The sequence below is a fragment of the Pan troglodytes genome, chromosome 6, assembly GCF_028858775.2.
Source record: "Pan troglodytes isolate AG18354 chromosome 6, NHGRI_mPanTro3-v2.0_pri, whole genome shotgun sequence".
Classification (NCBI taxonomy): Eukaryota; Metazoa; Chordata; class Mammalia; order Primates; family Hominidae; genus Pan; species Pan troglodytes.
In genome coordinates this window covers 9,438,025-9,453,414 of record NC_072404.2, presented here as the reverse complement: position 1 = coordinate 9,453,414, position 15,390 = coordinate 9,438,025, and the positions used below count along the sequence as shown (strand labels likewise).

General features: G+C 37.5%; 1 protein-coding gene across 3 annotated transcripts in view; it reads right to left on the bottom strand.

The window, feature by feature from the left end:
- Positions 1–15,390, bottom strand: part of SDK1 (sidekick cell adhesion molecule 1) — a 961,868-nt gene that overhangs the window by 763,473 nt on the left and 183,005 nt on the right. The window lies entirely within an intron of this gene.

The following is a 15,390-nucleotide window of genomic DNA, read 5'->3' as shown; positions in this document are numbered from 1 at the left end:
GATGTGTTTACCTCTGAGGGTGAGAGAGACAGAAACAATGAGAGAGGAACACATGGGGCTTCTAAGACACTGGTAATGTTGTTAACCTGAAGTTGGGTAGTTTGGAGCTCAACTTTGCTATTCTTTACACCATACTACACATTATTAATACTTTTCTTTATGTGGCATACATCTGACAATTAAAAAAAACACACAAAAAAAATGGCTAAGTCATTAAGGAATGGTCAGTTAATAAATTCTATTTTAATATAGCAAGTTAGTGCCTGAGAAGGCATTGTAAGCAAGTTACTGTTGCACAAACGATTGTTGAATTAAATCAACACAAAAAACGAATCCGGAAAGATGTCGATCTTAAGGACACCATTACTGCTGAAATGCGTAAAATTTCAGCTATTCAGAAAGCCAGGTTTTTCCAAACAAATAATTCCAGTAACTACATTAAAATCAAGAGTTGTAGAAAGGGCACACTTTACTGAATGCATTTGTATTACAGTGTGATATGCAACATCAGATTTTAAAACACAAAGTATAAGACAAAATTTTAATTAAACTTTAGATTTCCGCAAATTCTTATCAATCAACCAATAAAAGTTAGTGCCAGATCAATAGTATTCATTCCCAAATTGATGCTTACTTGCCCTTATGCCCACTGGGTCCCCTAAAGTGTCATGTAGCAGGATAGGAAATGCCTTTCAGATGAGCCCAAAAGAGAGACTTCAGTTGGAAATGACCATGTGGAACTCATCAGCATACAAGAACATGCTGAAGTCTTGATTGTGGATGAGAATACATATGGAGGGAGTAAAGGGGAAAAAAAAAAAGATGAGGCCTACAGGCAACATTCTGAGACATTCCGGTAACAAATATGCAGAGAGCTGAAGAAACACATACAAGACTGAGCAACCGTGTCTGTGATATTGGAGGAAAACATGAGGAAGCCGAAAGATGGAAAAACAAGAAAGGAAGAAGTAATAGCTATCAATGGTAGCTACTAATTTGTAGCAGTAATCATTAGTAAAATAAATCTTTATCACCCACAATATACTAGGCAGTGTGTTAAGCACTTAACATGTACCATTTAATACTCCCAAAAATGCAATGAGAAAGCTACTATCATCATTCATTTTATAGATGAGAAAACCAAGACTCTAAAAGGTCAGGTAATGAGCTCACGTCTAGAAGGCTGGTAAATAAAGAAACTAGCCTAAAAGTTTCTAAACTTTTTGAAGTCCTAGAACCGAAGTCTACCTAAGTTTTAAACTCTAGCAAAATCTAAGAAGAGATAAAATCTGTGTCTATGAGTACACATGTAGTCTTTAGTTCTCATAAAAGTTGACTTTTTTCAAGGCAGGCTTTGAGTGTTTTCACCCCAAAACCCCACACAGACAAGAAGTTGGCTAAATTTTACAAATAGGCCCAAATTAGTTTTAAGAATAAAGTTTTGAAACTTCAAATTAAATGTAGACCAATTTAGCCTTAGGGTTTTAAGTGGCCAACTTTTGGAGTGTTAGTTTCTTTAAATCAATTATGATCGATACAAGCCAGATGGCTGAACTGTCAAACTGCATAAAGCTGTCTGCATGATAAGGTCACTGCATCTGTCACTGAGTAACTTTGGAAAAAGTATCACATCCAGAAACTCCCTAACCTCATAGCCCACATAGCTGAGAAAAGTCCATCAGGGATTAAGATGTGCAGTGAGGGGATTAGATGGGGTTACAGTGTGTGACAGTGTTTGTCTGTCAAATTATTGTTTGCATTTTTATTTTGGGAAGAAAGAAAGGAAACAAAATCAAAAGCTCTCCATGGCCTAAATAGCATCTAAGGGGTTTATCAAGGTATGTGATTTTATTCTTTCATTTTTAAACCTCTTTTACTCCATCTTACTACAAACAATATAATCTTAACAGGCGCCATACTGTGTCTGTTATCAGGGAGGATATTACCATAATTAAATGTTATTTCTGTGAAGATGTGTGTGTTACAGGTTGAGACAAGATCATATATGGTATTATATTGCAATTTGCAAAATCATCTCTCTCCTGCTGCTTCACAAACTCACTCTCGAATAGCAATGACTGGAAAGCTACACATAGCACTTTCATAATAAAGATGCAATGATGTCTGCAGCAGACAGCTACAAAAAGACTGATAAACATCATCTAGGAGAAAATAAAATGTAAAGAAGAGTACGTAGCTTGACATTTCCCACAAATACTACATTTATACACACAAATCTATAAGCACCAGTCCCCTTGCGTACATTTTATTTCACAGTTTTAGCCCTGGGAATGCCTACCTTAGGGGCAAACCAATTTAAAAAATAAAAGAGTAACCATTGCCTTCGCTGAGTGGTAACAGCCTTGTTGGAGCATTCTTCTAACTAAAAAGAGTTTCTCTTTTTTGTTAAGTCTTAGATTAAAATGATGCTGTGGCAATAAGCACTGTCTTGTCTGTTAATAAACATTCTTCTCTAGAACGATTTTAACTGTCACGTATCTATTAGGAACATTTTTCATTGGATAAATGACATAAGCAAAAACTATACTCTTAATTATTCTGTGCTGAGAATGTGGAGGGACAGAAATTAAAATGTGCGGATTTGGATTGGCTGCTTCACAACCACAATTAAATCAGGTGACCTCTGAAGAGGCGTCTGATCACGTCAAGCACTACTAACCTAACTGTGGTGGGGGGAAAGGATTTTATCTTCTAGCCTGCAGGAGAAATTAGCCAAGTTTACCTTGAATTTGTGTACCCCCACTAGACTAAATTGATTAACCAATGGCACGTTTTATGCTTTCAGAATGTAACAAATGAAAATGAACGGAGAAGTAAAGTAGTCGGAACACAGACATTCTTCATCAAAGAAAGGAGACATAAAAAAATCACTATGAACCCTGTTAAGTGTAAACCAATGTATTATACTTGACCTGAATCCTGTTTTAAATTTTCACTTTCACCAAGCAACCTGTTTCAAATAGCTCATTTGTTCATGCAAAAGAATATGATTTTCCCTGTATTTTATAATTAGGGAGCAAAATAAGATAAAGTACATACAACTTCTTTCAGTAATGCTAAAAAAAAAAAAAAGTTAAAAACACAGCGTGATACCTCGAGTTGTAGGAACATTATTTATCATCTATAAAGAATAAAAAGAAGATAAAATGGCTTTATTCAGAATCTGTTAAATAATACACAGTGAGACTCCAAACAGTGCTATTGCCAGGGAACTGAAACTGATGATAATAACAGCAGCTAAAACATACACATGCTTCCACACCAGACACTATCCTGGGAGCCTCAGATATGCTAACTTATCTGACCCTCCAGCGATCCCACGAGACAGGTCCCACTGCTAGCCCCATTTCAATGAGGAGGCAGCAGTGACAGACAAGTTAAAGGCATACAGCTGCTCAGCACCAGAGCAGGAATTCAAGACCACACCACGCATCTCCAGGGTCTAAGCTCTTAAACACCGTTATCAGCTCTCTCCTGGGAAAAAGTGTATCACTTAAGTGTGTTTTACAATTAAGATCTTATTTAATGTTATAGTGACAGGCCACTGAGAAAAGATAAGTATGTTCTAGTTGTATGCAAAATTCTTCTGGAATTTGTGAACTGAAACTTTGAAAAGTGTGAAACAGATCTTCGTTAGAATACGACATTAACTCAGGAGACAGCTGGCATCTCTCTTCCTGGCTCTAGCGTTTTGTAAGAGCATCCAGGCCACGGGACCAGCTCGTGCAAAGGCAGAGAGCTGTGGTAGAACTTGGTCCACGAGGACAAAGGAGCACTTGCTGTCTCGCCTCGTGGCATGTGGAGAGGGCAGGGAGGGAGCTAACACTGAAGACTGACGCAGGAACCACACGGAGTAGTTGGTGACAGTCTTTATGGGAAGCATGACATCATTACTTTTGTTTTTAAGAAGAGTAATTTCATCAATGTTGCAAAGAGCCTGAACGCAGGGACAGCATCAGAGCCAAGTTTTCCAGCCCAGAGCAGTGGCTCACACCTGTAATCCCAGCACTTTGGGAGGCTGAGGCGGGAGGATCTCTTGAGGCTGGGTGTTCGAGACTTGCCTGGGCAATATGGCAAAACTTCATCTCTACTAAAAATACAAAAATTACTCCAGTGTGGTGTCACACAGGCTGTAATCCCAGCTACTCAGGAGGCTGAGGCAGGAGAATCACCTGAGCCTGAGAGGCAGAGGCTGCAATGAGCCGAGATTGCAACACTGCACTCCAGCCTGGGTGGCAGAGCAAGACTCCGCTTCAAAAAAAAAAAAAGAACCATTATGCTTTCCAGCTCAGAACAGGAAGGGGCCTCGCTGAAATGACAGTTCTGAGGGATTCATGACAATGTATGATCAGGAGGATGTGCAACTAAGAAAAGCGCTGTTACACTGCAGTTTCAAGCTTCAGAGACTGACAGATGGTGGCATCTGTCATTAACCAAGACAGGGAATACCCCAGAGTAACAGCACTTTTTAGAGAAACAAATTGAAGAAATTAGATGAAGGAATCAACACCAGGTTTATGGTTCTGACAGGAGATAACAACTACACTGTTAACCCATAAGAAATAATGGCTTGTAACTCAAGAGGGAGGTCATGGTTGCAGATAGAGAGAAGGAGACACATTTGAAACCATGGGAGCAGAAGTGTGAAGAAATCCTCACATCACTTCTTATACACATTAAGTTTTTAACAAATAAACCGTGTGTAGAAATCCCTCAGTTACACAGCATAATCAACCAGTGAGGTGACTTAATTAGCCAAAACTTAACAAACATTTGCTCTCAAACACAATGTTAAAATTGGAACCACTTCAGTGTTTTCCCAATATATTCTCTGACTTCTTTAACAGAGTATATAAAACATAATTGTTGGGAGATGATGAAGGGTTGGTAGTTGCAGTTAGACAGGAAGAATAAATGCTAAGTACTTAAGGCGATGAATATGTTAATGAGCTAATTCAATCATTCCACACTTTATACATAACATCACTGTGCACCCCATATCTATTTCTCAAAAAATGAAAAAAAAAATTCTTTCACAAATCTATAATTTCTAACACTGTCTTCCCGTAATGTTGATACCCTTACAAGTCTTCATTGTATTCAAGCACTGTTACACTGCAGAGTTATTTGCCACCACCCTAAATGTCCCAAGACTAATTAAAATTTCTTCACTCTGTTCCAGGTAGGATACCCGTATCATTTCTAATGACCTGCTCTACCCATCTCTAAATTGCTATCTTTAATCTGGATTAAAATAACATATAACAAAAGTTATTAAAACTGTATATAAAATAGAAACACTGATTCAAAATAAAAGCCCCTAAAAGTTTTCCTAATGAAATAAAAAATGGCTTTATAATAGCTATTTTGAATGTTGGGGCAGCGGGGAGGAGGGAGGTTTCACTTTGCTTTCCTCTAGGTTCTTGGAACATGTCTGACTTCTAAATAAATGAGATCAGAGTTTACCTTAAAAAAAAAAAATCTGACTTTTCAGAACTCACCTAGGTATAATACAGAATAAACTGTTTCAGTGAACTGTCTATACAGGAACGTATTCTTCTGCCTGTTCTGGCTATACAAAACCACTGAAACATTTGATGACTTGTGAGCTGCTTGAATTGATATTTCCAATTCAAACTGGAAGACTGGATGAAGGATTTGTAGTGGAACTTTGGTGCCAATTCAATCTGGTAATTCCATGTAGAGACAGATTCAGACTGATCTACCATAGCAAATCCAATGTTCCTTAAGTCATAGAAGCTATGTCATAAGTGAGAAAGGATGATCAAATGCAGTAATTGTGAGTTAACACAAGAATAATTCTTTTAACCTTGCAAGAGAGAAATTGAAAGCGAGAAGGCCTAGCATTGCAAAAGCCCTGACTCATGAAGATAACATTCCTAACATTCTTTTCTATAATTCTGCTTTTCTTTAGTTAAATAATAGTGCAAGAAAGTCACATTTCTTGATTACTACTGACTGTTTTATCAGTGTGGGCACTTCCTAGTAAATATATGTAAATTAAAAACAAAAGAAACAGTACTCTGCAGTGAGAACAGCACACCACACTAGAAGTAATATTTTTAATTTTCTTTGAGAACAAAACTATAAGCATCCATTAAAATCTGATGAATACAGTAAATCAATGGACTGAGCTCTGGATTTAAAGATTAAAAACTGAGGTACAGTTTAGCTGTGAAGAAATGTCCTGAATGGACAGTTAGATGAAAGATAGGGAGATAGATGGACAGACAGATATATATTTAAATCTTCTCTTGAGCCAGGCATGGTGCCTGACGCCTGTAATCTCAGTATTTTGGGAGGCCGAGGTGTGAGGATCATGAGATCAGGAGATCGAGACCATCCTGGCTAACACGGTGAAACCCCGTCTCTAGTAAAAATACAAAAAAATTAGCTGGATTTGGTGGCGGGCACCTGTAGTCCCAGCTACTGGGGAGGCTGAGGCAGGAGAATGGTGTGAACCCGGGAGGCAGACCTTGCAGTGAGCAGAGATCGCGCCACTGCACTCCAGCCTGGGCGAGAGAGCAAGACTCCGTCTCAAAAAATAGAAAAATAAAAAAATAAAATAAATCTTCTCTTTGAATACAGTACATGCATAAGCTACTTATTACATGAATCTCAAATGCCTAGTATTTTCTTAACTTTATGAAAATTTTAGTCATTAGTCAACTAACAGCCAAATTATGTCCTCTGTTCAATCAAGAGCAAGCTAAACAGCTGCATCATTCTGTTTGCCATTACTGCCAATGAGTTGGGACTTTGTTGAACAATTACAAACTTAACAGGATGTCAGGAATGTTATGTAACAGAGAGAGCATCAGTCAACCAGTAAGCAACAAGGCACTTGTTACCTGTGAACTGTGGAGATACAGGACCAAGTTGGCTACGTTGAGGAACAGGAACACTGAAGAACTGCTTGTTGCCCCGCCACTGCTGTCCACTCTTTATTTACTATCCCCCAATTTCACTGACATCCGTCAGGTTTTTTTGTTGTTTTTGTTTTTGTATTTTTTTGAGACGGAGTCTCGCTCCGTCGCCCAGGTTGGAGTGTGGTGGCATGATCTCGGCTCACCGCAAGCTCCACCTTGCCGGTTCACGCCATTCTCCTGCCTCAGCCCTCCTGAGTAGCTGGGACTACAGGTGCCCGCCACCACGCCTGGCTAATTTTTTGTATTTTTAGTAGAGACGGGGTTTCACCGTGTTAGCCAGGATGGTCTCGATCTACTCTGTCAGGCTTCTTAAAGACATTACTCTAAAATTCACAAATCTCCCCTAGCACATAACAATTTTAGCAGAGAAGAAAGACTGAACAGAAAGGAGCATTTTGAAAATGCTCTACATTTTAAAAAGCACTTACTAAGTTCCCTAGCATCCTAAGTGCCTAAAAATATCTATTAGAGGAAATTTAAGTTTTATCCTGCCAAATAACATCTGGCTTTGAAAACGAAATTAACACCTTGAGTTGTATTCAGAAACCAACAGGAAGTCAATGTAAATTGGAAGAAAACATAATGTGTTCCATATGGATAGAGGATTTTAAATGATGTTTTATATGAACACCCGTATTCACTGTATCAGCTAAACAGTGGTCATCAAGATACTGTTACCAATGTTAATTACTATTTTTAATTTTTAAATTGAAATTATTTTCAAAAGCAAGGCTTTATATGGCTACTTTATACTTTGATTACATAATCGTTGGCATATGAGAAAAAGTATTTGTCTTGCCAACAAAATTTGAATTTATTGTTCCAGCTCATTTAAAAAGCCGTAACACTCGGGTTACCTTCAGTAGAGCTAAGAGACAATAGCTAAAGTTCTAGCTCAACTGAGAATGTGTGTACTGCCTTAATTAGTAACTGCAAAAAGACTTCAGGAGAGATATAGCTATGTGTTTATTTCCCTTTCTAAGTAAATCTCATCAGGCAAAATAGGTAATTTCTATAGAAGACTGCGATCACGATGGTTTATGAATGGGGAAAAAGAAATGCTCGAATCTTTAATTCATTTTATAGGCAATTCAATGACATATTTCTGTAACATCTACCATAAAACAGTAGCAACTGCACTGTTTACAGCTCTAAACCAGTGGGTGTCATATTTGGCTAAACACTGACATTGTTTGGGAACTTTGCAAAATACTGATGCCTGGGTTCCACCCCAAGATGTTCTGATGTAAATGGTTGGAGAAGAAAGTCTGAGTATTATTCATAGTCTTTAAAGCACCCTCAGGTGATTACAATACAACACAGCACAGGTGCTTAAGGAAACATGGGCTCCTCAGCAATTCTAGACACCCTAGAGGGCACCTAACTGTAGATCCCTAAAGGGTACATACTTCCGTAAAATCAAATTCCATGAGCATATGCTTGAACTTCTACTGGGCTGTTCAATGACAAGATACTTAACCTTTTTCGGCTGTAATCTATAAAATGGGATAACACCTCTCTGGAGGTTACTGTGAAGACTAGAGTAAATGTGCACAGGGCACATGGCATAGGCAAGGTGATCAGTCTGTTGATGGTAGCTGTATCACCATTGCAATTGGGATGAATGTTACACAGAGTGAATGCCTAACAGAAACTAGTTTGCCTGTGTCTGTGGAGGGCAAGGAAAATCTATCATTCTCCCTGTCTTCTACCAGAGTTCCAAGAACACCCAAGAAAAGGGAGAGTATATACTAAAAGGAGAATTTGGGCATCTACCCAAATGTGGGATGTGCAGCCCCGTCCAATAGCCTGAGACTGTAAGACAGGAGCGCAGGGGCTCACAGACCCCTCCAAGTCTGCCTGGCCTCATTTAAGGATGTGGATTCAAGGGAGCATTTTCTTACCCATTCAACCATTTCAATTAGTCTGTTTAAGCATGCAGGTCTTCATGTGTTCATATGGAATTCTATCCTTTATATAAAGCTAAATGGAAGTGGCGGGAAGTCACAGAATTCTATATGGTAAGTTCTTGACACAAAAAATAAGGTATTTAAAGAAATATCAGAAGAAAACGAATGGCGATCTTTAAAATGATATACAGAACACAGAAATGATTGGCATATCACAGGCACTCAATAAATACTTATTGAATGCATAAATTTATTTCACACCAGATACACTGCCTAGGCCAAATTTCATACACCTTCCTCAAAAGTAACAAAGCAATCCTGAAAGAACTATTAAGAAATGTAAATCCAGGGAATTCATTTCTCTTCGGCTAATTGGTATCAGTGATAAGGACTATTAACTTAAAATATGCCTATTTCCTGTGAAAAGAACTTAATAATCCATCATTCACGTTGCATTACCTGGATGCAAAGTAAAGAACCTAGCAGTTACAACATTAAACAGCTACAAGATACACTATACTAGTAGTCCACAGTTTCACTTAAGACAGATTTCTTTTCACTTAATTGGTACCTACGCCTAAACACGAAGAGAATAATTCCAGCTTGAAAGCAAGTGACAGTAGATCATTTCTGTGTATTCTCTCAACAAAAATACAAACACATAACCAGTAAGCACGAGGGGGAAAAAAAAAAACCATCTTGACAATTCTCCAAATGTATTAGCCTTTGACTATTTTATGTGTAATTGGCAATATCATTTCTTCATGACAGGACTCATTAGTGACATTACAGCATCCCATAATTCAGCATTTTACTCCAAACTTGAAATAGTAATTAGTTAGCATGACTCTGCTGCACTTACCATGTATACTTTGTGATCAAATTTTAATAGGACCATGTCATCTGTATTCACACAATGCTGTTAAACCAATTATTTTTTATACGTTGCCTTAAAAAAAGCTACTTTATTTTTCACATTAGAAACTTTCCCTGGATTACAAATATGCAGAAAAAAATAACATTTTAATAAAAACAAACTGGGTAGCTAATCACATCTTGAGTTACACTTCCATCTATCTCCAGATATGCACCTTTCATTATTACCATTCGTTTCTGGAAATTCAGGACTCAGTGCTGGAAAAACAATAAAGACAACACAATGTCTGGCTGCTCAAAATCCTAAAATTCTGAATTATAAAGAAAATGGTAAATATATATATATATATATATATCTGATATACTAACAGGAATAGAATTTTATAGTAATCATTTCTCAGCGCTGCAGCAATTACTTATTTAAGACAAAAATCACCGGAAAATTTCCACGATAGGCTCAATTGTTTAGAGTCGAAAAAGATGCTTAAGTTACACCTGAAGGAATAAATATCCCAAATGAAGTGTGTGGATTGTTTGCACATTGTTATGGCTAATAAAGTATTCAACTGTGCAGATGATACTACTGGTGCCTGCCTAACTGCCCTCCCTGTACCTGCCTGCCCCACCCCTAGCCTTAAATTCAGTGAGAACTCTGATTCTGTTCACTTGGGTCCAGGGGCTATGTCTGCAGGGAGAGAATATTACCCACTCTGTATCGCTAGCCTGGACTGGCCCTCAAGCCATGAATCAACATTGCACTCTACTACCCCTGGTGATACCATTCCCAACGACTGGTTTAGGAATGGACATGTAACACCATTCCACTCATTGAAAGAGCTGTGGATCTAAGAGAAACTTCTGTGAATGACACACACACACACACACACACACACACACACACACACACGGAGGGAGGAATGAAGGGAAAGAGAGAAGTGCTAGAAAGGGGACATGCAACCTCTCATGTGAGTGTCATCCTGAGACTCTGAGGACAGCCAGCCTATGAGACAAGTCCAAGCTGTCAGATTGAGTAGGGAAGAATTGAATGTAGGTTTTTGATGATGCTACTGAGGCCCCCAGCAGTTAACAATCTCTAAAATTACCCTACTCCAGGACTTCTTATGTAGATAATAAATGTTCTTTCTATTCAAGCCATTTTCAGTTGATTTTTCATTACCTGAAGCTGAAAGCATCCTAACTGATGAGCACTGTAAGTGATTTCAACTATCATTTTGTGATCATGGAACACTTAGAAAACTTGATGACATATGATGCCACAAACTAAGCCCCAAGTCAAAAGAAGATTAATTATAAGGATCACAGCCTCTGAAGATAATGCAATAAAAACTGAAATTCAGGACAAAAATATAAAGCAAAAATAGCTAAAGAAGGGAAATATTTTAAAAATCCTCCACTAATATTAAATCGTGTCTCAAAGAAGCCAAACAAGCAATTACAAAATCTTTAGAAAATAATGACAGTAAGGACGCTGCATATCAAGAAAAGAAGTTAAAGAAAGAGAAAGCACAGAAAAGAAAAGAAAAAAGCAAATAAACCCAGATTTATAATTAGAGGAAAAGACACAGCATAAAATTGGGGAGGAGGGGTGGCAGAGGGAACGGGAAGCAGAAAACAAATTAGTCATTCAATTAAAGGCATCGGAAAACACACAGCAATGGCAAAGTAAAGAGAAAAGGTAAAGAAATGAATCTGGACAAGAGTTGAACTGAAAAATTAGACCAAGAGACTTCTTTGAAAGGTGTGGGGGAGACAAGCCTCTAGTCTAATAAGAATTACAGAAAATACAAATTGCAAAAGTAGGAGTAAGCAAAATGTGTAGCAACAGTACCACAGACACAGATGCTACAAACACTTAAAAGAGCATTACATTAATAAATTTGAATACCTTACCTATTTTTCATTATCAACCCCCAAAGGAACCTGCCTTGCTCAACACCCTCCGCTTCTAAATAAATGCTAAGGCATGATTTTGTTGGGCTGAGCTTTGGAGAGCCACAGGACATTGTAATTCCTTTTCTTTTCTTTTCTTTTTTTTTTTTTGAGATGCAGTCTTGCTCTGTTGCCCAGGCTGCAATGCAGGGGCATGATCACAGCTCACTGCAGCCTCAACTTCCTGGGATCAACTGATCCTCCCACCTCAGTCTTCCGAATAGCTGGGACTACAGGTGCATGCTACCATGCCTGGCTAATTTTTTGGGTGTTTGTTTGTTTGTTTTGTAGCAACAGGGCTTCACCATGTTGCCCAAGCTGGTCTCGAACTCCTGGGCTCAGGTGATCTGTTTGCCTTGGCCTCCTAAAGTGCTGGGATTACCAGAATGAGCCACCATGCACAGCCATTGCAATTTCTAAGATTTTTTTTTCCTCCTCCTGACCCAAACCAATTTTCACAATATCGTGCTTGTTGAGAATATAAGCATTAATGTTAAGTATGATGGTTTAGAAAAATAAGGATTTTCCATAGTGATTCAAAAGGGAGAATACCAGAAATACCAAAATAATGGGTAAAGTTGTATGTTTTTCAACAAATTACTACCCAAAAGGTTAACAGACATATACGATATTACATAAACTTAATATCTAAATTTCAGAGTGTCATAAGGCTTATGCTGACCAGGAGCTGGCACACTAAGACCAGTGGGCCAATTCTAGCCTGCCACATGTTTTTGTAAATAAAATTTTATTGGAACAGAGCTGCACTTGCATTTACATATTGTGTAAGGCTACTTTCACAACACAATGGCAGAGCTGAGTGGTTTTGACAGAAGCCATCTGGCCCATTACAAGAAAAAATTGCCAACCTCTGTTCCAGACCATAAAAAGATAGCTAATACAATCTTAGTAAAGCAAATATAACCTTTATGCATGTAATAATAATTTTAATATTTATATAAGATAAACTGGTAGAGAATAAGACAGTTAAGGGAGGCAGAGAATAATGCACCCTCTTATCAAACATGTGGAATGTTCATAAAAATTACCAAGTTTTAGGACAAAAGGATATATTTAAAAATTAAAAAAATACAAGTCTTCCAAATCTTTTAAAATAAATGAAATAGGATAAAATTAAAACGTGGCTAAAAATCTACTATCTCTACATCTACCTACCTATTGAAATTTAACGCCTTACTTGTGCTTTGGGATGAAGAAAAAAAACTGAAGAAAAATTTCCATTTTCATCATACATACGTAACAAATAAAGCGCACAAAATAAAGACTGGGAAACAGCCACAGCAGGGTCAGAAAAAATCATAGCATAAAATGCATTCACCAGAAAACACAAGAGATTGAAAATAAGTAAACTTAGTTTATAGCTTACAAAATTAGGGGAGTAAAAACAAAACCAAACAGGAAAGTAGAATAAATTATTAGAGATAAAAGAAGAAATGAATTAGAAAACCAAACAAAAATACCAGGACATTTGAAACCCAGGTTCTTTGAAATGACCCATAAAACTGGCTAAGTTTTGCCAAATCTAACTAAGAAAAAAGAAAGAAGATCCAAATAAAGTACAATAGAAATGGAAAAGAAAACAACTTCAGATATTAAAGATTTAAAATTTAACTCCATATAATTTTAATTAATATTATAAGCTAAGCAAAACAGATACTAGAAGAATGTTCTAAAATTTTCATAAGAAAAAAGAAAAGACCAAATAACCATAGAAGAAATCAAAATTACAGGTAATAATTTAACTCGGGGAAAAAAAGCACTAAGCATAGATGATTTTAGTGAAGAGTTTTTCAGATCTTCAAAAAATAGATAAAACCAATATTATATAAACTGTCCAATATTATATAAACTGTCCTAATAGTGTCCTAAAAGCACTAGGCATAGATAGATTTAATGAAGTTTTTTTCAAATCTTCAAAAAATAGATAAAACCAGTATTATATAAACTGTCCTAATAGTACAAAGAAAAAGATTTTTTAAAAACCTACCTAAGACGTTTTAGAAAGCCACCATAGTTGGATTCATAAATATAATAAGAAAACACACTTACGTGGGAATAGCACGTATGTGTTATGAATATAGATGGAACATTTTTAAATAAAGTTTAAAAATTACCAGAGAGAAAGGTGGAGCAAGATGGCTCAAAAAAAAAAAAAAAAAAACCCCTCCAAACATCATCCCCTCAGCACAAACATCAAAATGAACAACTATCCATACAAGAAAGCATTTTCATAACAGCTAAAAATCAGATGGGAGATGACAGGACCTGGTTTTAGCATAACAAGAAAAGATGCATTTAAAGGGGTAGGAAAGACAGTCTCACATTACCTACACCCTGGTACCTCATCCCCAGGCAGCACAGCCTGGAGGGAAAACACCTGTGCTTGGGGTAGGGAAAGCAAAGTGAGTGTGGGACTTGGCATTGGAACTAGGTGTTAGCCCTGCCACGGTGGAACCCAGCACTGAACTCAAACAACTCAATAGCAAATAAGCAAATAATCTGATTTTTAAATGGGCAAAATATCTGAAGAGACATTTCTCAAAAGAAGACCTGCAAATGGCCACCACGTCTAGGGAAAAAATGCTCAATATCACTAGTCATTAAGAAACGCAAATCAAAACCACAGTGAGATTTCATCTCACCCCAGATATGATAGTTATTATCAAAAAGACAGAAAATAACAAATGCTGGCTAGGATGCAGAGAAAAAGAATGTTCATATGGTCTTGGTGAGAATGTAAATTGGCAGAACTATTATGGAAAACAGTATGGAGGGTCCTCCGGAAATGGAAAATAGAACTGCCATATGATCTAGCAATTCCGCTGCTGGGTATATACCCAAAAGAAAGGAAATTAGTCTATCAAATAGATGACCTGCAGTCCCACATTTACTACAGCTCCATTCACAATAGCCAAGATATGGAATCAAGCTAAATGCTCATCAACAGATGAATGAACAAACAAAATATGTTATACTTCCACAAAGGAATACTATTCAGCCACTGAAAAAATGAAATGCTGTCATTTGCAGCAACACATTTAGAACTGGAGGACATTAAGCGAAAGTAGTCAGGCACAGAAAGACAAATATCCCATGTTCTCACTCCTATGTAGGAGCTAAAAAAAACTGATCTTGTGGAGGTAGTGAGTGCAACAGTGTTTCCCAGAGGCTAGGAAGGGCAGGGGAGAGGACAGTGTGAGGCGAGGTTGGTTATGGATACAAAACCACAGTCAGAGGAAAGGAATAAGTTCTAGTGTTCAACAGCACTGGCAGGAGAACATAGTTAACTATTGTACAGTTAATCCTTGAACAACTCTGGTTTGAACTGCCAGGATCCACTTATACAAGGATATTTTTCCAACCAAACTGAAAATATAGCCGTTCCTCGGTCTACATGGGGAACTGGTTCCAGGACCCTCATGTTTACCGAAATCCTCACATACTCATGTCCCGAAGTCGGCCTTGTGGAACCTCATATTCAACAAGTCAGCCCCCATATATGTAGGTTTCACATCCAGTGAATATGTATTTTCGATCTATGTTTGGTTGAAAAAAAATGTGTGTATAAATGGACCCATGCAGTTCAAATCCTACAAAACTGTACAGTATTCCAGGGATGTGAATTCATGGATACAGAAGGTTAAATTTTGTATCCGTGGGTT